The 25,462-nt window shown below is 34.8% G+C and overlaps 1 non-coding gene across 1 annotated transcript; it reads right to left on the reverse strand.

Moving 5' to 3' along the window:
- Positions 1 to 22,318: 22,318 nt before the first annotated feature.
- On the reverse strand, positions 22,319 to 22,421 carry LOC149140142 (U6 spliceosomal RNA). The gene has a single exon (XR_016265328.1). It is a non-coding gene; the product is annotated as a U6 spliceosomal RNA (small nuclear RNA).
- Positions 22,422 to 25,462: the final 3,041 nt, after the last annotated feature.

Here is a 25,462-nt window from a genome sequence, read left to right on the forward strand (position 1 = left end):
GTGGAAACTAAAGCACCTTAAAGGAGAAATTAAACATTGGAATCATACCACTTTTGGCAATATTTTCAAAGCACAGGCAGCCCTCAATCAAGAAATGAAGAATGTTCAGCAAAGGATCATTACAGAAGGACGCTCCGAGGAACTTGTAAAGCAGGAACAAGCTATCGAATCCCAAATCCTAGATAGAGCGCAACAGGAGGAAACTCTTTGGAGGCAGAAATCGAGGGTCAAATGGCTTAAGGATGGGGAAAAGAATACAAAATTCTTTCACAAAACCACAGTGCAGCGCAGAATGAATAATTACATTTCCCACATCAAAAACGAGCAGGGAGACAGAATTGAGACGCATGAAGGCATTGAAGATGAGTTTCTCAGATACTTCAAAAAAGCTCATCAAGAACCCAGCATAGATAGAACGTCTGCTATAAACAAAGTTCTAAGGAACATTCCAAAACTAATTACAGAAGAGCATAATCTTCTTCTCCTTAAGCCCACAAGTCTGCAGGAAGTCGAAAATGCTGTGCATCAGTTGAAAGCAGGGAAAGCACCGGGTCCGGATGGATTCACCTCCAACTTTTTTCATAACTTTTGGGATCTAATCAAATTGGAAGTCTGGCAAGTGGTTGAAGAATCTCGCACTTTACGATGGATGTACCCAGGGCTGAATGCCACCTTCATTGCTTTAATCCCCAAGGCAGAGGAATCCAATACTCCAGACAAGTACAGACCGATTTCTCTATGCAACATCATTTACAAGATTGTCTCAAAAGTTATAGCTACCAGACTGAAACCTCTGCTCCCTCTCATTATCTCGCCCGAGCAATCTGGTTATGTAGAAGGTCGGCAGATAACGGATGGTATTATTTTAACTCATGAAATAATCCACTCTTTGAAGCAAACAAAAAAACTAGGTATGTTGCTTAAAATCAATTTGTCTAAAGCTTTTGATAGTATCAGCTGGGTTTACATTCAAAAAATCCTAACTGCCTTTGGCTTTGACCCTTCCTGGGTTAGATGGATTGCCAATATTTTGTCTTCCTCATTCTTTTCCGTGCTTATCAATCGTATCCCTTCGCCCACGTTTTTTCCTTCCAGGGGTATCAGGCAGGGAGATCCCCTTTCACCTTTTCTTTTTGTTATTATGGCAGAAGGACTAGGTCGAAGTCTAAAATCCACTCTGCTTTCCCAACGTCTCAAAGGCCTATCTTTTTGCAATTCTCCTACCTATTCCCACCAGCAATTCGTGGACGATAACATGCTTTTTGGTCACCCCTCGGTTCAAGAAGCTCGCCTTCTCAAAGCCCTCCTAGCGAACTTCTCTGAAGCCTCAGGAGCCCTTATCAATCGTGTCAAATCTCAAATCTTTTTCTTTAATACCCCAGCTCCCACTCAAAGAGCCATAGCCCGTATTCTTGGTTTTACCATTGCATCCCTTCCCTCCAAATACCTGGGAGCTCCCTTAATAGCCTCGGCCCTCAAGCACTCCTCTTGGAAAGACCTGTTAGAAAAGCTAGAAGCGAGGCTCTTCCTCTGGACTCATAGAGCTCTTAACATGGCCAACAGACTTGTTCTCATTAAAGTTGTTCTTCACTCCATGCCCTTGTATCTTTTCTCTATTCTTGCAGCTCCTAAATGGGTTCTCAAGGATATAAAGAATCTCCAGCGCAACTTCTTATGGGGCAGTTCAGGCCCCAATCGAAAGTGGGCTCTGGTCAAATGGGACAATGTGTGTCTTCCGAAAAAGGCTGGTGGTATTGGAATAAGGGATCCAGGGCACAATAATAAGGTAATGGGAGCTAAAATTTGGTGGAGGTGGCTCGCAAATCCTAACACCCCATGGGCCTCCCTTTGGATAGCAAAATATGTGAACAATAGCCCTATTGAAGAAAGAATTCGAATGTCAGAAGTAAGCACAGGCTCTGTAATTTGGAATTCGGCCATTCAACATAGGGATCTAATACAACAACATAGTTTCTGGGAAGTTAAGAGTGGCAACACAGCAAGATTTTGGGAAGACTCCTGGCAGCAGCTCCCAAAGATAAAGGACATTCTCTCTGATCTTCCCCTACTAGAGCAAGATATAAATCAGCTAGAAAAGGTGAATCAGTTCTGGGACCCTTCTCCCACACAAGGATACAGACGATGGATGGATGCCAAACAAATTCTGTTGCATGGCTCTGAGCAAACTCAGCTCTCTCTCTCCTCAGAATTACAAAAGCGGCAAATCCTCTTCTCAGAAGGATCGGACATTCTCAGATGGGGATATGAAGAGAAAGGCACTTTCACCACAAGGGAAGCATATAAGATAATTATCAAAGAAAGGATAATCAAAGACACTTTATGGGATAAAATCTGGCATTCCTCTAACTGGCCGAAGGTGTCTACATTTTTGTGGCTCCTATGTCACAATAAAATTCTCACATGGGATAATCTCAGAAAAAGGAGCTTCTCTGGCCCATCTATATGTCTTAACTGTAAGCAAGCAGAGGAATCAGCTATACATCTAATGCAAACCTGTCAAATAGGACGGAAGCTGTGGGAAAAGGTTACCTTCCGATGCCAAAAAGAAGGCAGAGTGCATGGGGATATCAAAGCTACTATTCGTAATTGGAGTCAAGAGCCATATCAAAGCAAACTCCTAAACACACTTTGGCAGCTTATTCCTGGTCTACTGATGTGGAACATCTAGAAGGAGCGGAATCGAAGAGTTTTTAAGGATCAATCAATGTCTATAGAGCAGATATGGACCAAACTACACCAGAACATTAAAGAGACTCTATCTATTAAAGCCTAGTCCCAAGAAGATTTTCCATCACTGCCGCAGGAACAATCTGTCTGGGCCAACTGGAAGATACATTTAAATCAAAAGCCCACTCTTAAAGACAATCCTACTAAGAATAAACAAAGGCCAACAAAACGGACTCCGCCACCTAGCAACATGTTCCAACTCAACTTCGACGGAGCTTCAAAGGGTAATCCAAAGAAAGCAGGTTATGGGGGAGTCTTCAGGGATCATTATGGCATTCCTCAACTCATCTTTCTCGGCTCAAAAGGTTGGGACTCCAACAACTCAGCGGAATTTGAAGGATTATGGCGAGGTCTCACCCTTGCTCAGGACAAAAGCTTTTTTCCGCTTATCATAGAAGGGGATTCGCAAATCATCATAAACATGGTCACAAAACTAATGCAGGGCTCCCCCATACATAAGGTCAGTAGCAGTTGGAGAATGGCTCAAAGGCTCGAGCTAATAGACAAATGGTTGTCTCAACATCAAGCAATTTCTTTCAAACACACTAAGCGGGAAGGAAATAAGCTGGCTGATTTTCTTGCTAATATAGGAGTGGAAATTGGAGTAGATCTCTTTGTAGGTTCAATCTCCAGCATAGCCTCAGAGGATCAACTCTCTGATTTCCATAATATTGTGAAGGATGATATGATTCAGGAGGATGATACACACCCGGATGCGGGTGTTAATGCTGCGCATTTATGAGGGTTAATTCACCGCAGGCAGTTGTCCCTGCACCTGGCTCGCGGACGAGGATTGCACATTTCAATGGCATGCGATATCAATTGGACAGAGGACGGAATTATGGTCGCACAGTTCGTCTTCAATGCGCGCTGGGTTCGAGAGATTATGCTCGATGTTTTATTCATGGCCTGGTGTCTGGTTTATGCCATTGCCCATGGCTCTTTCCACCTCCGCCTGATTTTCTTCCCGCACCCCTGTCTCGTTCAGGTAATTTGGAAGCTCGCTTGGGTTTTAAGTCTTGCCTAGTTCGTCTGCGCTCAGTCCTTCCCCATTCAGCTCTGCCATTTTCCCTTACCTGGTTGCTCTGAGAATTCAAAGATGCCTCGCCGTCGTGGAGTCTCTCGCCGTGGAGGCAATACTGGTAATCGAGGCAGGGCCTCTCATTCTGCTCCTCAGAACATTGTCCCTATTGCCTCTGCCTCCCCGTCCTCTCCGCCCTCTGGCCATGCTAGACCTCTCCCACACAACTCCTTTCAAACAACCCGCTTCACCTTCCATAGCAGACTCAACAGGCCAGTGTTGTCAGCCAGCATCACTGTTATTCTTGCTGAGGAGGAGGATAAACCCAGCAGCTCGGCCCACACCACCACCTCTCAGTCTCAGGATGACAGTGTCCTTCAGGGGGAGATGGCTGGGGTCGTGTTTAATGAAGACAACATGCAGGAGGACAGCATTGTTCCTAAGGCGCCTCAGCCTCCGGCAGATCAACGCGAGGTGCTTGCTTGTGGGCCGGTTCATCATCCAGGTAGCATCTTGAATCTGGTAATTCCTCCAGATGGTGGTATTGAGGGGAATGCAGACAATGAATTCGTCACCTGGATTGCCTCTTCCAGCCAAGTGGACAAGGATGCGCCGTACTCTTCGCAACATGTCAATTGATGCTGGTTCACTACCTACGGGTGGCACTCTTGCCTCTGCTCTGTTTTATTTTATGTTATGCGTCTATGTTTTAGGGTCTCTGGTTACTGTTCTTGTCTCAGTTCTCGTTTTGTATCGATGCGAGCCAACATAAGCAGTAGCAAATCATGGCTCGGAAAGCCTTGTTTTTGCCTCAATTTTGTACATTGCGGGTATGACAAAATGTTTACCAGTAAAGCCATAGTAAGAGATAGTAATGCTGTGTTAGACTCAGAACAGGATTATTTTTTTGTATGTCAGGGTCTAACAAATCATGTTTTGAAGTCTCTCAATCCTAAAAGGGCGGATAGAAGGATCTGTATGTCTCAGAATCTCTAGTTGAGGGCTGCCTTCTGCCCCCTCTGAGGTCTCGACCTCCATGTACATATTTTTCTCTTTTTTAATAGAAATAGTCTTTACGCAGAAAAAAATAAAAAATAAATAAAGGTTTATTTTTGGATATACAAGGATTTGCCAATATGTTTTTTGTCATTTTTTTGAAGTTTGAGATAAATGAGTAAATTATGTAGGAGGGTAGTGTCTTTTCTTTTAACATGAAACTTAAGTTTCATTTCATTTTACTTTTCTAACCATTGTTTTCTTATTTCTTTGGCTACTATAAAATAGATTTTCTGTGAAAATATAATAATAAATTTATTAGAATCACAAGGACTTGCTAATATGTTTTTTTTGTCATTTTTAAAATTTAAAATAAATGAGTAAATTATGTATGAGGGCAGTGTCTTCTCTCTTAACATGAAACCTAAATGTCCTTTCATTTTACCTTTGGAACTGCTGCTTTCTTACTTTTTTGGGTTACTGTCACATAGATAGATTTTCTGTGAAAATATAATAATAAATTTGTTAGAATTTTAGTTATTGTTTCTTGGTTTTTCTCTCTTGAATAATCTTTCTTAATTATAAATTATGTGATAGTTTTGAAGTTAATATTGTTTTACAATATCTTAAATTTAAATTACTTTCATTTCTTTTAGATGGCTAACTAGTCACCCACACAACATAGTTAGATAATGTAAATCAACAATATAATAATTTGCGTAATAAAATATTATGCAACATAGTTAAAAAAATTGCGTAATAAGATATTAAATTTTTTTATATAAATTTATAACATAGTAATAAATATATATTATTATTTATAAGAAGAAATTTTATATTAAATATATTATTTATAATAGTATTATATTAAAGTTTGAGTTTTAATTAAAAGAAATTAAACAATATTAACTATCTTGATAATTAGTTAATCATATAAATTAATGGTTGGTAAAAACTTATAAAGATCAACTCATAATAGATATGTATCAAGACACTTTCCTTAAAATACATTTTATATTATTTCTCAATTAAGGTGTCTCTCAAGATGCAAGCGCTTGAACTAAGTTGAGGGATGTTCATAGTTCACCTTTCTGGATGTTGTTATGATGCTTTCTGTCTATCTTTTTGCTTCTGGTTGACACTTGGATAACTATATGACGATCTATTTTTGTGTAGGCCTTCATGTTTAGGGCTTGTTATCAAGTCTCTAGTTTGCTCAATAATGCTATTGGTAGTCTAGCAGTTTATTACTATGTTTAGTTTACTTAGTGTTGAAAAAACTATGGATGTGACTTGTTTTTTTTTATTAATTAAAGGCACATTAGCTTACTAAAAAATATAACCCATCTAGCATTATCAAAATTAAAAAAAATCATAAAAATTAACTAAATTATAACTTTATTTCAAAATATTATTATTATTTATTAGAAAAAAATAATATATGAGTTAAACATGTATATGTTTAGAATAAGTAATAAAAATTCAATGACATGGGTGGATATGACATTTTTTTTAATTAAATTGAAGAGAAAAGACATAACTATCTTTGAGATAAATATCAACTTTTTATTCTGCCTACTATTAAAAATATAACATGGATATTTAGTAGAAAATAAATCCCTACTATCCACCTAATAATTATTGATAATTAAATTAAAATTTTGGAAATATTATTAACAAGAAAATAATTTTTAATCTCTACTCTCTACCTAATCATTATTGATAATTAAATTAAAATTTTGGAAACATTATTAATAAGAAAATAAATCCATAACACCAACAAACTTTTATTTACCAAATAAATTTTTAAATGAAATACGATAAAAAATTAATAATATTACCACGTGATCTCTTAATAATATAGTTTTTAAGTAAATCTAAACACTAATAACCTAATATAGTTTTAAAGTAAATCTACACATTAATAACATTAAATTATAAAGTGTTAATGACAGTGCAATATTCACTTTTCATGTAAGTATCATTATACACTAACCTAAAGGTTTCACGGAGGGTTGTTGGTTAGAGTTGAATTTTGAAATTTTACCTTGTACATCAAAATATTTGTGTATGATGTTCTAAAATAAACATTACCATTCATTCACTGATTAAATTTTTAATGGTATGCATCAAAATTTCCTCATCTATTGTCAGTTTTTATGTGCAACTAAGCAAATGCCAATGAAATGTGAATCCAAATATTTAGGGCTTGGTATATGCATGCGATAAATGCTAATCTAGAATATTATTTGCAATGGTATCTACATAGTGATTGTGGGCTCTAGGAACATGACTGAATTTAATGGATTCAAATCCGCGTTGTAAATTAAAGCTTTTGCCACTTGTGGTTCCATGAGTAGTAATAATATTGTTCCTAGTGATACCTATGAATCTTCTTATAATTTTCATTTTTGGACTGAATAGTTAGCTTTTATAATATAATGGTTAATTCTGATCTACATAGGATAAATGGAGTTTGATCAGAAAAATTAAATATAAGAAATGTTATCTGCTGCAAATCAGTTACGTTGTAACAATTTACTTAATTATGGCGAGAGTTTATGTATCTTAATATCACTATGTTGCATGTAGTCAGTACTTGTGATAATTTGTCTTTTACTGTAGGAGCATGCAGAATTATCTCTATTTTTGGATAATTTGAACATTTTAAATACTCATTATTCAATGTTTGACAAGAAAATAGAACAAATGAAAATGACACATCTCCTTACCCATATTATATGCATGTATACCATGATTTATGGGAAGGATTATTGTCAGTTATTTGTAAATATTCTTATGAGAAGATTTTGTGTTTGTTTTGTCTATTCTTGTGTTATTTATTCATGCTACATTAAAAATTGGTGGTTGAATGCAATTAAACTCTACGAAGAGACAATGTGGGGCAGAAAATATCTCGCTTGACAAGTTTTTTCTTCATTGGTATAATTGTCAGCCTTTTACTTATTTGGATATTAAAGGGGCTTGGTTTTTTCCTCTTTGTATGGATAGATGGTGATGCGTGGTAATGCTCTAAACTGCCATTAATTAATCATTCTAGCTTGGGATGTGTCATCTTTGTGTTGCTAAATCTATTGAGGAGATGATAATGTGAATTGACATCTCTTGTTAAGAATAGAAACTATACATGGTAGTGTGGTAATTCATAGTTTGTTTTGTTTGGTTAATCCTTATTAGTTTCTAATATAGTGTTGGATTGATGTTCAAAGACATGGTTAAGTTTTGGAGAGGTTGGTCTCTATTGCATCCACACCTTTAAGAAATTTATCTACTGTTGCTAAAGAGGTAAATCAAATGTATGCAAAAAAATATTACAAGTTCCTTAGTCTTTTGGAAATAAGCGGTACTTGATGTGACCGTGAGTTTTTATATATCTTCACTGTGTGACCTTTTTAACATATTTGTTGCAGATTCGGTTTTTTTCTTCTTCATTTGAGCTTTGAAGGCCCTTCATTTGGTGAGCCTATAATAAGAATACCTCTACCACCACAACATTTACATCAAGCTGGGGCCTGATTACTTCCAATCTTACAAGTTAGGGATGCAAAAACAAGTTGGATGGGCAAGAAACGAACCTCTGTTGCAGTTGGATAAATGAATCTACATCAAATATTAGTCAATATTAGTAGTTAGCACTAAAAAATCAAACCTAGAAATCACATGCAGCAAGTGCAATACTCTGCTAGAAGAACTGGAAAGGAGGGATTACAACTAGTGAGGCCTTATTAGTACTTGGAATATATGGTGCAACACTCACCATTATCTCAAAATATTTAAATTGTCCTCACACCGACATATATCGTAAACAAACTTGCCCCTTGATAACCCTGCCCTTTTATTATCTATGCATATCTCTTCAACAAGGGTCGTGTTTGTATTCTCCCTGCAAATTACAAGACCTACTTATAAATTATTTAACAAACGGAGATCCTCCTAACACACACTAAAACCTGATTAAATTTTTAATAGTGTTGCAGCATGATCCCAATTTGACACAATCATTTTGCCTCTTTTTAAATTTGTGGCAAATTGAATACTTGTCTTCTGCACTGAATTGTCATTGTACCTCACCCAATTTAACATAAAAAGTGCCTCTTATTTCTCGTTTCAAAAAACTCAAAGGTTGAATTCGATGGGTTTCCTCCAAAATTTATTAAGATCACATATATTTCCATTTCTTCGAAGCCAACATGGGATGGAATACTGCGCAATGTTCAATAAAAAACTACACAAACTCATTCTAGCATATTTAAACCCTAACTACCCCAATAGGGTGCCTACTAAACCAATATGACAAAATGACAGTATCTTAACTTCCTTCAATGTAGATACTGAACACTAAAGCACCATAAGGAGGGTCTTCACTAAGTATAAATAATTTAATTTTATTATAAAGTGTCATTTCATAATAATTTGAGAAACTTATGTCTTCAGTTATTCTACTCCAATCTGTAGAAAGGTCGAACCCAAAATAGTACACACACAAAAACAACTCGCCCTCCATTAAGGAGTTGATGATTTCCATTGGCCCTACGATGGACGCATGCATTCCAAAGTTGGACCTGTGCGGTTTGAACCAATGAGTTCTATATTGTTTCTTGGAATTATATTATAATTTTGTTTTGGCTGCAAGCTAACGTGGGAGAGGAGATTGTTTTGTAGCATAAATTTCATTGAGAGTTTGGTCCATTCCATTGCGAATATGGAGTCCCATGGATAAGGAGTTGCAAGCGTAGAGTCCAGTGAAAACTACAATGGCGTTAAAAATGGGAGAATGCACTAGTGGTTTCCCATTTTCATGAGTGTTATCGCTATTGTGGTGGACCAGTCTCGTGGGCTACTTTTGAGTCGTCTTTATTTCGAGTAGGGTAGGTACAACCGATGGCTCAAATCAGGGTGGGCACAGTGACTGAATCCTTTCTCACTATAAAAACTCAAATTTTGATTGTATTTCATTGTCCATATATTTGGCTTGATTATTTCCTTCCACATTCCTCCACTCCTCCTATCGGCATTCCTTTTCAACTTTGGGTGCAATTGCTAGTTTAACTAAGGGAAAATTTCACGAATCAAACCTATTCAAAGTGTATAGGATACCTAAAGAGTAAGTTTGATATTCGTGAAGTGGTTCCGGCCAATCCAAAAAGTTTATTCCAATGTTTTTGTTGATCTAGCGAAAATCGTTGTTATTGTGAACTTACCACCTCCAACATCTATCAGATAGTTGTATTCTAGTTTGGGACACACTACAATGACCTCAAGAGAGTTCTGTGCATTTTAAAGCTCGACCAACGGGAGAGGATGCCCTTCTTTTATAGATCTTATAACTGACCTAATAGGATGGGTAAATTGAATCTATAAATAAGTTGATTAATATTTTGCTAGAATATATATGGAGAAAAAACAATTTGCTATTGTAATCATATATATAATGATTTTGAAAGTCAAGGTTAAACATTATGTTAAGTTTACTTAATGGTTGAAGAGTAGTTCAACTATTATATTGTTGATTAAATTTACAGGTTGCAAAGAAGGGATAAAAGGAGATCATTTATTATTATATGGGTTGTTTGAATTGTAGTAGATGATTTAAGGCATTACACAAGTGATTATGAATCTAATTTCGATTGTAGGTAATTTTCTACTTTTGTCTTATATAATGTTTTTATGATATTTGTAGGGTGTTTTTTTAATTTATTTGAATCCTAGGTTATGGTTTAGTTTTGTTATCATTGAATTTATATTTTCATTCTTTTGAGTCTTTGAATTTATCTTATGCTAAAGATGTATTATGGTTAGAATACAAAAAGTATACCAAGAATTTGATGTAGAAAATGTTCAAATACAAAGAAAAGTAACTCATATGGATGGAAGTGGGTCAAAAATATTCTATAAAAACATCCTAAAATTATTTAGAAAAAACCTATACAAATCACAATAATGTAAATTTTTGTATTGACTAATTTTCTACTGTTTGAAAAACATGACTGTATCATGACACCAATCACCATATTGAATTGATGAATAAAAATGTTATATTAAAAAACCAAAACCACTTCAACAAAATGACTAATACTTAAATTGTTGTTGAACTTGAATCGATTCTTTTAAACTTGTAAAAACATACCGGAAACTCATGTTAGAGTATTAACTTGACAATTGTAAAATTATAAAAAAATAAAAAATAAAAATAATATTGTTTCAATAGATAAAACAAATACAATGCCTTGGTTGTATAATTCTTTTTGGTTAAAACTCTGCAAGTGAACACATTTAATATGTGTTGATCTTTAGGTTAACCATATACTTAAAAAACCACACATACAAATAAGTGCTAGGTTAATAGACAAAATTTCACATATTAATAAATAAATAATATGTATAATAAAATTTTGTACAATAAATATATTAACAAAATAATTAATATAAAAGTTTAATCATTACCATAGTTCCCTTGGGACTAATAACAAAATATAATAGAATGATAATTTTTTCAGTATATATTGTCGAATTCCCTACCTTTTTATATAAAAAAAATATAAAAGCATTTTTATAGCAAAAACAGTAACTTAACTGACGCACCTTTACATAATTCTTTAACTTAACCGGGGCACCATTACATAAATCTTTACCAATATCACCTCAGATAGTCTCACGATGGATAGAGATAGACAATATTAATAGCTCACAGCAAATCCACGACGTGGAAAAGCCTTAGATTTTATAAAGTGTAATAAGGTTTTCAAAAGATTGAATATAAAACTTAATTTAGAAGCCGGAGAACCCACCGTAATAACCATTTTTCATTAATGTTTCAAATTTCAACAGGGATCTATCATCAAGACATTCTTGAATGATGATAGTAGAAGAACACTATTATAATAATATGAAGTGGGAAGATTAAATGAATGTCCGCTGTTTGTTTTAATCATTTTTATTTATTATTTATTTTTTAATTAATTTTTAGAATTTTTAAATTAAAAATTTTAAGGTATTTTTCAAATAGATCAAATTAATAATTAATCAAAATTATTATTATAACAAGTATTTATTATTTGAGTTAATATTCAATATATATTAATAATAATATGTAAATTTATTAATTTATCATTATTATTATTAGAAAATAGTAATAAGTGTATTAATATTATTCAATATTAAATATTTAAATATTAAATATTAATATTAATAATAATATTAATATTAATGTATTATTAATGATTTATAATTAATAAATAATAAATAATGATAATTAATAATAATACTAATGTTAATGTATTAATAATAATGATAATTAATAATTAATGATAATATTACTGTATTAATAATAATTGACAATTAATAACTACTAATTAATAATAAATAATATTAATATTAATGTTAATGTATTAATAATAATTGATGATTAATAACTAATAATTGATAATTAATAATTAATAGTTAATAATAATATTAATGTATTAATAATTGATAATTAATAACTAATAATAAATGATAATGTTGATGTTAATGTATTAATAATAATTGATAATTAATAACTAATAATTAATAAAAATAGTAATGTCAATGTATTAATAATAATTATTAATAATTAATAGCTAATAATTATTAATATTAATGTATAATAATTATTAATTAATAATTATTAACTAATAAATATTAATGTTAAAGTATTAATAATAATTAATAATTAATCACTATTAGTAATATCAATGTTGTTAATGTGTTAATAATAATTAATAACTAATATTTATTAATAATATTAATTTTAGTGTGTTAATAATAATTAGTAATTAATAGCTTACAATATTAATTTTAATGTATTAATAATAATTAATAACTAATAATTAATAATAATAATAATAATAAAATAAAGTTAATGTATTAATAATAATAATTAATAACTAATAATTAATAATAATATTAATGTTCTAATTTATACCTAATAGAGAAGCAACTAACTACTAATTGCTAGAAAAGGAAAGAGAAATTTACCTGCTGAGCTCTATACCTGAGATGTACTGGCATTCTTTAATTTCTCTAATTAAGGGAAGCCAGCTACCACTAATCTCAATACCATTATCCCTGTTGAGATTATGTGGATGTTTGATAATTTCAAGAGCTTCTTTGATCTTCCGCCTGTGATGTTTATCTTCACGTGCGATAATTGAAGCATTTTCCAAGCAAACATGGTGCTTGGTTTTTGAGGAATGCTCTGCAAGGGCCGAAGTTCGAGACCTTTCATTCCTAATATCAGCTCCATGTTCCTTGAGTTTACTCTGCAAGGATCGACCTGTTTCAGCAATGTAACTTTTTCCACATGAGCAATCTATTTTATATACTCCCTTAAGCTAATGTCTATTAATATTATCCTTGACAGACCTCATACCTTGCCTAATAGTTCCAAGTTCTGAGAATTGCATGATTATTTTTTTCTTTCTAAGGATTTTTGCAATTTTATCAGTCACTCCTTAAATATAAGGAAGAAAATCCCTCCCACACTAAGGATGGTCTTGATCCTTAGGCTTATGAGATAACACCTTTCTTTCAGCTTTCTCTATAGCTACTTTAATTTCTTTTTCATTGTAGCCTATACCTTTAAAAGCTGAAACTAAATGCTTCTTTTCTTCATCCAAATGCTCAGAGTCAGAAATTCGAAGGGCTCTGATGGTGAGAGTGTTTAGAACACCAAGATTCTAGGCTGGGTGATGGTGGGAATCAGCTTGGAGGTAGTTTTCTGTCTGGGTTGACTTCCTAAAAACCTTATGTCCCAAAGAGTCCATTTTATATTGGTATCATCGACGTATCGCTGATATCAATTTGGATTTAGTGTTAACGAGATCCAAGAATCTTTACTCAATGGTCACAGTTGTTTGAGTTTATTATTATTCTAATAATCTGAGTATTGCAAGGCAAAAAAATATTTAAATTCAGTATTCTGTGAATAGAATGTGAGAATTTCAAATTACCACTGGTAGTGACACAAAATTACAACATACACTGAAACCCCAAGTCTTGTTCATATCGAATGGCTGTATAAATTCGTTAACATCTGGGTCTGATCACCAGTCAGTTGAAGTACCAATGCACAAAGATGCTCAATACTCTTTCAAATAGCACAAGCACTCATTTTTATTGTGATACACTTTCTATGCTAAGCACTTGTGCACAACATAGTTGAGATCTCAAGAAAAAATTGAGTCAGTTAATTCATTGAACACTTGAGACAAATTGAATTGAAATATGTTATTAAACCTGATATGAAAGTGAGGGATACAAATAAATATAGGCTGAGCATGGCTTTATTTTGATACGCTTTCTATGCTAAGCACTTGTACAAAACATAGTTGAGATGTCAAATTACACTATAGATCACATATATTTCATTGAACACTTGAAACAAATTGAATTGGAAGATGTTATTAAACTTGATATGATAGTGAGGGAACACAAATAAACATAGGCCAAGTAGGACCTTATTTGCTTATATATTTTCAAGAATAAATTGAGTATGATCTTTGATCTAAAATTGAACTATAGATGACATCTAAAACTTGAGACAAATTGAATTGAAAGATGTTATTAAACTTGATATGACAATGAGGGGACACAAATAAATCTAGCCCAATCATGGCCTTGTGAGCTTATCTATTTTCCATCCAAGGAGACGTGTGCAATTTCCATACTCAGGTTAGATATTTAGGTTCACTTGATCTTCATTAGCTATCCTCTTCTTGAGAAGATTCAAGAAAAGTATTGAGTTTAAACTTTGAAAAATCTCTAGTTCTTCTAGGATATGCAGTTAAATAAAGAGCAACAACTTCAAACAATAACTGAATCCATATCAATAAAATATAATCATTTAAAAAATTGTCTTATATTTAGAATATAATCTAAGATAATTTTTTTTTTTTCCACAGAAAAAAGCGGTAACCTTTTATTTATAAAAATGAAAAGTTACACAAAGCAAATGCATTGAAGCATTTCAGAAGTTGCCCATTGGGCTCGACTGCTTTTGCACACAATGAAACGTAGCGAGGCTATCATGCATTCGGAGAGAAAGAAAGAAAAAGAAAAAGGAAGGGGGAAAGGACAGAAAAATTGGTTCCAGGGAGTGAGTAGAAGACTCACACCTCATGTTTTTCTCCCCTTCGTCTTTTCGACCTTGCGCCACTCTCCTTGGGTGGGCTCAATCATTGCTAGGACTAATTGTGTTTCTGCTTTCTGTGGAGCTGTATCCTTTTCTGAGTCTGAAGTATCTGAGGGGTGATGCCGTTTGATCCCTCCCATACTCAGATCCTCGCTTGTCTTCTCTGTCTGATCTGAATGGAGTTGTGAAACCTTGTTGGTTGATATGTTTTCCTTTTGGGTCTCCTTTCCTTGGGAAGGCTCAGTATTCTCTTTGGGGGTAACTTCCTCCTCTGCTTCTGATTCGTCATCCTCTGAGTCAGGAGGGGGGTATCACCACCCTTTTCTCTGCTTCCCTTTCTACTTCTTTTTACTGTTTGCTTTCTTGGCTTCTGGGCATGTACTTTGCAAGTGTCCTGTCAACCTACAGATTCTGCATCTAAAAGCAGTGTTTTCGTAGTCTAGTCCTTACAACCAATTTTGTTGCTTGTATACCTACCTTATACTTTCCGACAGTCCTTTATTTAGATCAACTTCCACACAAATGCGTGCAAAGGTGTAGATCCTCTCCTTAATCCTCTCCAGATTTGTTTTGATATATTTCCCTATGCTGTTCCCAATTCCTTCCAAAACTCGTTCACTCCAAAAGTGAAGAGGAAGGTTATATAGGCAAACCCAGACCAGCATTCTGGACACAGTCATTTTGTTTGGATCAAAATCTGGAAACCATGGGGTCATAAAAAGACCCGATGTTCCCCAAAACCAAGGCCCTGCACTGATGATTGTATCTCTGGCTTCCGTGGATGCGAACTTAACAATGAAAAAACCCTTTGAGCATAGATGTATATCACATTCCATGGTCCAATTGGTGAAGATCCAGTGAAATAGATCCATTGGCTTTGGCCAAAAACTATTAAATCAACAGATTAGGGCCTGAGTTTCATATGACTTAACGTATTCTTCTAGTCCTATAGAATCAATGTTGAGGGCTGGGGTTTGCCCTAGCTGATCTACTATGTATGGCCTAGGTGTCTGTCCACCTTGATCTGGAGGGGACCCTAGATCTCTGTTACCCTGTAAGATGTTTTTGTATGAGGATCCTCCCTTGGGTTGTTGCTGAAATGTTTTCTTTTTCTCCTTGTCTCCTCCTATGGTGCTTGGATTTCCCTGGGGCAGAGCACCTCCTCTCAGCCTAAGGTTTAAAGCAATGGTTGTTTCTGGGCTTATATCATAGTTTTTCAAAGTTTTGCTATCCTGAAGGGACCACCTACCACTGACCAAATGTTGGATCTGAACAGGGTATCCCATCAATGCCCATATTTGCTGTTTCAACTACATAATGGTTCTCTCTGCATGTACCCACACTAGACTGGTTTTCCCCACAGGGGATTTAATAAAAATCTGAAAACAGGTTGATGTTACCTGTTGCCTGGGTTCTGGCTGTTCTAGCTGCCCATGACAATGCACTGCCTCAAGATGCGAGAAAGGAGGCTGCCCCGGTGGTATACACAGATAAGACCTCTTCCTTGCCTCATTCCAGATCTGGAGAAGCCAAGCTCTATCTATGGCTGTGTGCGGCGAGACTGTCTTCCGCCAGGGGTCCTTAAGATGCTTCTTTCTTGCATGAAAATCTCCAATTCCTACCTGCATCCAATTTTCTTTTGCAGAGATGTTGGTTTCGGCCATTGACTCTTCCTGTAGTCGGTCGAGTTCTGGTGTCCCTGCATGTACAGTGATGGCTGGTATTTCAAACACAACCCCCCTTCGAGGACCAGCACAAAGGGATCTAGGCCATTGAGAAATTGCGCCGAAGGTGCACAGGTGCTGAGCACGATGGCCAATATATATAAAAACCCCAGTGCATCCCACAGACCACCCAATGTGAGCACCAGGACAGAGATCTCAGACAGACTGTGATGAGGGTGCTTGGTTCAAGTATGTGATCAAAGACGAGGGCACAGTCCGCCATTCAGGTCTGCAGGGGGCCCTAAGAATCATCCCATCCGTCACCTGGCCGCACCCAAGAAATTCTTGGTTTCCTTCCCCCACAGAAGCACCACCACGAGGGATGGCAGTGAACCCCCAGAGTTCGAAACCATGGAAGCTCCTCTAGTTTAGCGAGATCCGACCTGCGGCGGCTGCGTTGGTAGCAAAAAACCCTAGGTCAAAAGAACATTCGCCCGCGCTCTCCATTTTTCCCTCCACTATGTCAAGGAACACTTATTAAAGTGTAAATTTTCAAATTAAGATAAGTTTTAAATGCATCAATATGAAAATATAGATCGTTCGTGTGGTACACAATTCATTAAAAGGATCTCACTAAGTAAGGATTTAGAAACCATGCTTGTTTAACTCATCCATGTCCTTTGTTACAGTATCCATCCTTTTTCTCCATGATTCTTTGAATCTTTACATCAACCCATCCCCAAAAACACCCCACTCAAAAACCCAAATCCAATGTGTTTTATACATATAGCAATCACAAACATTGGTTGAAGTTGGAAATTAAGGGAGAATCGGACCACTGAACTACCCAAACCCTAAAAATGATTGTTAGTGTAGCCATCAAATGGTTGGAATTTCAAAAGTGAGTGGCTTGAGCAAATCCTATTATTGGCCAAGGCTACATTGCACTGTCTGAAGGAACAAATTTGAGAGCTGAAGGACCTTGTTTATGATGAGGCCTTACGCAATGCAATTAGTAATCATAGTATTGTCCCATCCCCATTTGGGGTTGGATGTTTTGATGATTATACCTCATATCACTATAGTCGATAGGCTTTATTTCCACTAGTTTATAAACACCTTTGGTTTCTTGTACAACTTCAAAAACAAGTTCATTGTTTGTATCATAATCATTTTCAAAATATGTTTCAGGAGTAGATGAATGATGTATCAACGAATCAAAAGGGCCTTGATTATCTCCATCCATACAATACCCATGATTTTGATTGAAAAAATATTAGAAATAAATGGATCGATATATTCTCTTATGGGCCCAACATCACCATTGTGTGAACGAGATGGAGGATAGATTAGTGTATCAATTTATGGCTCTCTAAATGTTACTGTTCTCTTTTTTATTGGTGTTTGTTGGGGTTCAATATCATCATCATCATCATCATCATCTAGAATAAGGCTATCTCGAAGTGGCCATAAATTTCCTTTCTTAGAAGGAAATTTTTGTCTAAATCCACGAGCAAGATAGGAAAAAAATACCTCCAATGATCTCGGCATATACTTCAAAATGTCTACAAAGAAATTCCTAAAGGAAACCCAAACACCAAGGGTTTAGCTCAACCAATTATTCTCAATGTTGAAAAGAATTAGTGAATTTTTTCAAAACCCATAAGCAAATGTGGGTTAAAATTGTAATTAAAACACTCACCTCATGTGTATATTTCTTAATACGAATTATAAATTCCCTTAAAACACCAAGATTTACTATTTTTACAACCGCTCTTTTCTTATCGACCAAGAGATTGTGAGGCTTCAAGATCCTGGACACCCAAATCATTGATGTTGTAAGAAGTTAAAGAAGGCAGAGCATTGACAATATGCAAAACCATTTCAAGAAAAAAATTACGAAGGAAATACAAATGTGAGCACTTGTGCATTACACCACAGCTGCGAAAGTAGCAACCCCTACCACAACTAGTATTCATCCAAAATCATAATGAACCAAATGGAAAGAACAACCCAAAGAAGGCCCAAAATCATGGAACCTCGCATGTAACAAATACCAAGCATACATAAACTATTAAGTATGCAAATAGAATGAGAATGGATAATACAATAATTTTTTTAGTTGATGCCTACTTAGGAAATTAGGTGCCTCGGTAAACTATATCTACAAGTCCAAAATTCCCTATGCTATATGAGTTCTCTTACCCAGAAATCGTGAAAATAAATTGAACAAGGAACCTTTGAGTTTTTCAATCTTGAGGAACCTTGGAAGGAGTTTATCTTTTAAAAAAATATAGATAAAATAAAAATGTAATGGCCTCTAGTTGATTTTTCATGTAAAAAATATAAGACCCAGGTCATGGGACACGTATTCCAAGAGGCATTTATTTGTGAAAAAAATGGAAAATAGGAGAAAAGGGAGACGAAAGGTCACAAATTTGCATCAGAATAATTGAAGGAAAAAATGAAGGAAAATGAAGAAAATAGAGGCATCAATGATAAAAAGGCTTATGAGGATCAACTCACAGGCTTTTGCTAGTTTAGCTTTGGAGATCTCTTCTATTCTTTCATTCTCTCTTATGCTTGCACATTTAAGCATTCTTGGAGCACTCTACCATTCACTTGGATTTGGAGAAAGAAGGAAAAGGAAAGCAAGAAAGTGCAAGGAAATGGTTGGATCAGTGGCTACAACTGGATTTCTTTGCAGGTAATAGGTTGCATGTATGATTTCCTTGATATTTTTGGCATGCATGGTACATGCATGTGGTTTCTTAGTATGTGTTTTCATTGGCATGGAGGATTTCCTAGATTGACAGTGGTGTTATCCTTGCCTTGCCATTTCCTAGATAACCATGGTGTTGTGGGTTTTTCCACCTATTGTTTCTAATTGGTGCTCGAGTTCCTTATGGTTGTGGGTTGAGTTACTATTTCCTAGATCCGTTGGTTGGAACAAAGGCTCTAGAAGCCTTGGAACAACTTGGATTGAGTTACTAGCCCTGGATCCTAGGTTGGGACAAATGATTTGGAGCTCTTGGTGGGTTGAGTTACTAGTCCCTAGAGCCGGGTTGGACAAATTCTCTTGATCCCTTGAAGGTTGTGGGTTGATTTATTAGTTTCTAGAGCCACGATTGGAATAAATGCTCTGGAGCCTTGGACAACTTGGGTAGAGACCGACCGGGTTGGTGTTAGTGATGTGTGACCATGAGGTGGAATCATTGGTTGAGGGTTGAGGTGGTTTTGCCTATGGAAGCCTTGGTTTGGTTTTGTTTGTTTTATTCCATGAGATCCCACATTCATGCTTGGAATATGGCATGGGGGTAATTGGCTAAAAGAAAGATTTGGTTCAACCCAATCTCTGGTCGAGTGGTATGTGAAATTCCCTGACTTGGTTGGCATTTTCATATGCTAATAAGAGGTATTTTCTATTGTGATATATGAACATATGTATTTCTTGTAATGGTGATATTATGGTTGATATGTCATGGTTTCTATGTTGGTTATTTTTTTGTTATATGTCAATTATGTGATGTATATTACTTATGCCTCTTGACATGTTTTGATGAATGTATTAATGGTTGATGAATGCATGGACTAATAAGTGTTGTTTTAGCGTTTATGAGAAGGCATTATACCTTCTTGGTGATTCTCAGATAAGTTTCAGACTCCTATGATCGTATATGCATCCTTGACCTATAGCTTACATATTTGCCATATGTTTGATGAAATAACTATCATGGTGAGGCCTAGTTAGGTCAATTCTATGATCAAGTTTTGTGTGAATGGCTTTGTCCTGATGTTATTTATCATTCTAGAAAGTTTCATTGAGTTATGGACAGTGATATGAAGGCTAGCCTAAAAATATGACTTAGAAACCAGAACCACACCCTCTGAATTGGAAGTTTTGGGCCATAATTACACCCTTATAAGCTTATGCATGTGGTTGGAGGCCTATAACTACATGGAGGCCTTGTCATGCATCAGGTTGTGGGCCTAGGTCACTAAAAAAATAGCTTAGCTCAAGGTTTGGGCACCTGGGGTGGTTCTTTGGCCTCTGAGTGTCTTGTAAGCCCTGTAGGATGTCAGTTTGTGGTTGGCAATTTCCATTTGTCAGACCCACTTCCTTAATTGTATCTAGGAGGTAGGGTCATGTCATATTAACTCTTTTTATCATGTTTACCTTGGTAGGTCGATTAAAGTGGGTGAATGTGGGAGGGTAGGTTACAAAAAACTCTCAGAAAATATGAGGGGAGCTCTAGAAAACCCTTAACAAGACATCGATAGTAAATAATAAATTAATTATGATGCTCTAGGATTTTAGGTTCAAATATGTTTGCATATGGGTCAAGTTGTTTCAAAGCTATGATCCCATGGCAGAGAATGCTGGGAAGGAAGATGGTTTTCCCACCTCACGAACATATCGATGCCTTAGATGGATTCGATTGTGGGACCCAACATTGTGGAAATTCCCTTGGATGCTCCATACGCGAACACGATAGCCAGGGAAGATCTCTGTGAAATTGATCAGTATGCATCTAGAATATTTGAAATTCTTCTCAAACCCAAATTGAATTAGAATTGGAACAAATGCAAAAAAATTATCATTTTTCATTTGATATTTGAAATAAATATCAAACTTGAATTGAATAATTCATTGAACATACAACTTTTATAGAACATCCAAATCCAAAGCTCGACTGACTTAAATTCCCCATGTTGGAAACCCTTTCAGTTTGGGCAAGTATAAGAGCTTGTCCAATAAAATATGAAGAGAGGTTGTTATTTCGGTATCATAGTCAAAGTGTTAAGATAATGTAAATGTTGCATTTGATAGTGGACATGGTGAGGGAAATGTATGAAAAGTATTGGTGGTCTTGTAGAGCCATGGCATATAAGAAATTCAATCCAATGGTAGATGATAATTCAATCATCTAACACAAGATTGTCGGTGCATAGTGACAACAGGAGGGTATTTCTTCTCAAAGGAAACACATTATGACGTAATTATTAAAAATAAAATTAATATATATATATATCTATATATATATATGTCTATATATATATATATATATATATATATATATATATATATATATATATATATATATATATATATATATATATATATATATATTCAATATATTTAAGTAATAAATGTTATATATGTTGAAATATATTATGTTAAATTGATATAAGTTACATTTATTAATATGTTGTTGAGTTTATATTTAAGTAATAAATGTTATATATGTTGAAATATATTATGTTAAATTGATATAAGTAACATTTATTAATATGTTGTTGAGTTTATATATATATATATATATATATATTACGTTTATATGTTATGTTTTAGAAAATGAATATTGTCAAGATAAGAATTAATTCTTATGAATTTCAAAGTGAAAGTGGACATTGGTCAATTTTCAAAATGCTATTGGATGAACGAGTCTATGACATGTGAGATTCTAAGAAGGTTGAAGATGAAAAACCCTTTAGCTTAAATTGTTCATCTTTTTTTTCTATGAGGTTCATGGAGATTGGTGACTACTACGTCCACAAAATATTTGTACCAAGTAGATCCACCTAAAGCGATCACTTCCCATCAGCTCAACCACGAAGCCTAACCCTGAGAGTGTCAAGAGAACTAAACCCATGACCTCTCAATGACAAAGGTGGTTTAACAAAAAGGACTCAAACAATTGAGCTAACCGTTGAGGTTAAAATTTGAACAATTTCTCAATTTTTGTGTGTTATCCTTGGGCAAGGGCTATTCTAATCTCCTACGTATCATTCCAATTCTATGTGAAGTGTCAAAAAATACCTTAAATTGTTCCTCTTATACTTGCATTCAATCTAATTTTCAAAATATTTGTCACACTGCCAATCTTATTGAACCTTTAAATCAATAAAATTATGGTAATATAAGAAAACTTCTATCACTTTTTTTTCAAACTAAAGATAAAATGTTAAAGAATTCCTAATAATCTCTTACTTTCTTAAAAACATGTAAACCATATAAGTTTTAATGAACATTAACCATCAATGTCAAATAAAGAAATAAATCTCATCTAACAATATATACTCTACATATCGACAATCTTAAAATACATATATACAACGGTATTGATTATTTCATCTGTGATAGTCAGAGCTAAAAGCACATGAAAACCCCTGAATGACAAAGGTTGTTGAATTAAGGCACTAAGGTTTATTCTAACGTATAAACGAAATAGACTTTTTCACAGATATCTGGAAAAATAATTTCAAAAATTATCGTGATTTATTGTTATTTAAAATGAATTTTTGAATGCATAAATGGATTCAGCACCTTGAAAAACCACTTGGGCCACTCGAATTTTGCAAAGTAAACAACTTAAACTCAAGCTTTTAAAAATCTATGCAAGATTTTGATTAAAATAAACCAATGAAAATGTCAAAAAAAAAATCATTTTATCTATAAATTAGACAACACCCTACAATGAAGTATGAATTCTCCAACCGTTTTTTAAAACACAAAGTTAGAAAAAACCACTCTTCACATTACCACAAATACATTGAAAAAAATGATGATGGTTAAACAAAATATACAAAACACAAGTTGAAAAGCATTATGTCATGCATTACATGTATTTGTATCTCCTCCACTTGCTTGCACACATGCACCAGTGACATCACTGAATTTCAGGTCAAAACCGTATAAGTTTACACATCAGCAACCTCATGTTCCCAGAGACGTGGGAAAGATGAATCAAAACCACATCCATTAATGCCATTGTGACAACATAGCTTGACGTATTGTCAATAGTTGCACACGGAAGACGTGAAATGACAAACCAACACAATAGGAGCTCACAAGTGCGGATCACCAGAAGCTCCTACAAGCAAAACGCCACACTAGCTTCACATTAATCTCCAATAATAAATAGATACAATTTGTTAGGGACAGCAAATCATATCCCTGAATAATAGGAACTGAATGACTAAGAAAAGTAGAATGCACAACTACGTAACAACAATAACCTATTCTCCATTAATTCTAACACTCCCCCTTAATGGAGAAAGGGTTCTTAAACACACCTAATATGTCCCTAAACAACTCAAACTTCAGTCTTCCCAGAGGCTTAGTAAATATATCAGCCATATTATCACAAGAATTACAATATTCAACACAAATCTCTTTGGACTGCACCTTTTCCCTAACAAAATGAAATTGAGTGTCTATGTGCTTAGTGTTTTTATGAAACACGGGATTGTAAGCCAGTTTGATGGAACTTTGATTATCGCAATTGATAACCGTAGCTTTTTTCTGTTCTTATCTTGCATCTTGGAGAAGTCTGCGCAACCAAATTGCCTCACATGTTGCTGCACACATAGCTTGATATTCTGCTTCTTCTGAGGATAAGGCTACAATATGTTGCTTCTTTTTGCACCAAGATATGACCCTGGACCCAATGCTAAAGGCGTAACCTATAATTGATCTTCTATCATATAAATTTCCCGCCCAATCAGAGTTTGTATAACCTGTCAAGCTAACATTAAATGAGTCAAAATACAAAATACCAAAGTCTGAAGTTCCTTGCAAATACCTTAGTACTCCTTTCGCTACAAGCCAATGGTTCTCATGAGGTTGAGTCATGAACTGACTCAAAACACTCATTGCATAAGCTAGATCTGGTCTCGTTGTAGTCAAATGATAAGACTACCAACTAATTCTCTGTACAATGTTGTATCTGCATATTTCAAACCATCATTCACTTGAAGTTTGTTGTTCTGTTGTAAAGGCACAAATGCAGCCTTGCACTCATCCATTTTGAATTTAGTCAAAAAACTCTTAGCATACTTACCCTAGGACAAGAAAGTTTGACTTGAATCTCTCCAAACTTCTAGACCCAAACAGTAATGCATTTCTCCAAGGTCCTTCATCTCAAATTTCTGTGATAACTGCTGCTTGATTTATTCAATGAGATTGTTTGCACTTCCTATCATGATCAGATCATCTACATATAAATAAATCAACACTATCTACCCCTCATCATTAAATGCAGTATATAAATTAGGATCATTTTTGCTCCATTTATAACCATGCATGAGGAAAAATGAATCAATTTTTTCGTACCAGGATCTAGGAGCCTACTTTAAACCATATAAAGCTTTCTTTAATCTACATACTAAATGTTTTTCTCCCTTCTTAACAAACCCCTCAGGCTACACTAAGTATACTTCTTCTTTTAAATCACCATTTAAGAAAGTAGATTTGACATCTAATTGATGTATTTTCCAATGATGTTTAGTGGCTAAAGCAATAATCAATCTAATGGTATTTAATTTTGCAACAAGGGCAAATGTTTCCTCAAAATCAATACCTTCTTTCTGGGAATACCCCTTTGCAACCAACCTTACTTTATGCTTATCAATAGACCCATCTGCTTTAAATTTCAACTTAAATAACCATCTGCAACCTATGGGTTGTTTTTCATGAGGAAGCTTTACTAGATCCCAAGTATTATTCTTAATAATAGATTCATATTCCTCCTTCATTGCTTCCTTCCATTCAGAACTCTTACTAGCTTCATAAAAATTAGAAGGTTCTACAATGTTTAACATACCAATTATGAGCGCACAATCCCTATATCGAGCTGGTAACTATTTCAGCTTGCTAGATCTCCTGAGTGGTGGGGTGTCAACTATTCTGCTATGTTCTTCTCTTTATGGACTGAACTCAATTTCCTCCTCTTTATCCTGCTGCTGTTGTTATTACTGCTACTGTTGTTGTTGCTGAATGATCCTTGTTTCAACATCCTTATCCGAAAGTAAGGGTACATACCATTCTTCATTATCTTGAATAGGATGTCCATCATCAAC

Source organism: Pinus tabuliformis, chromosome X, assembly GCF_031772625.1.
Source record: "Pinus tabuliformis cultivar Carrire ecotype Pingquan chromosome X, CPIR1, whole genome shotgun sequence".
Taxonomy (NCBI): domain Eukaryota; kingdom Viridiplantae; phylum Streptophyta; class Pinopsida; order Pinales; family Pinaceae; genus Pinus; species Pinus tabuliformis.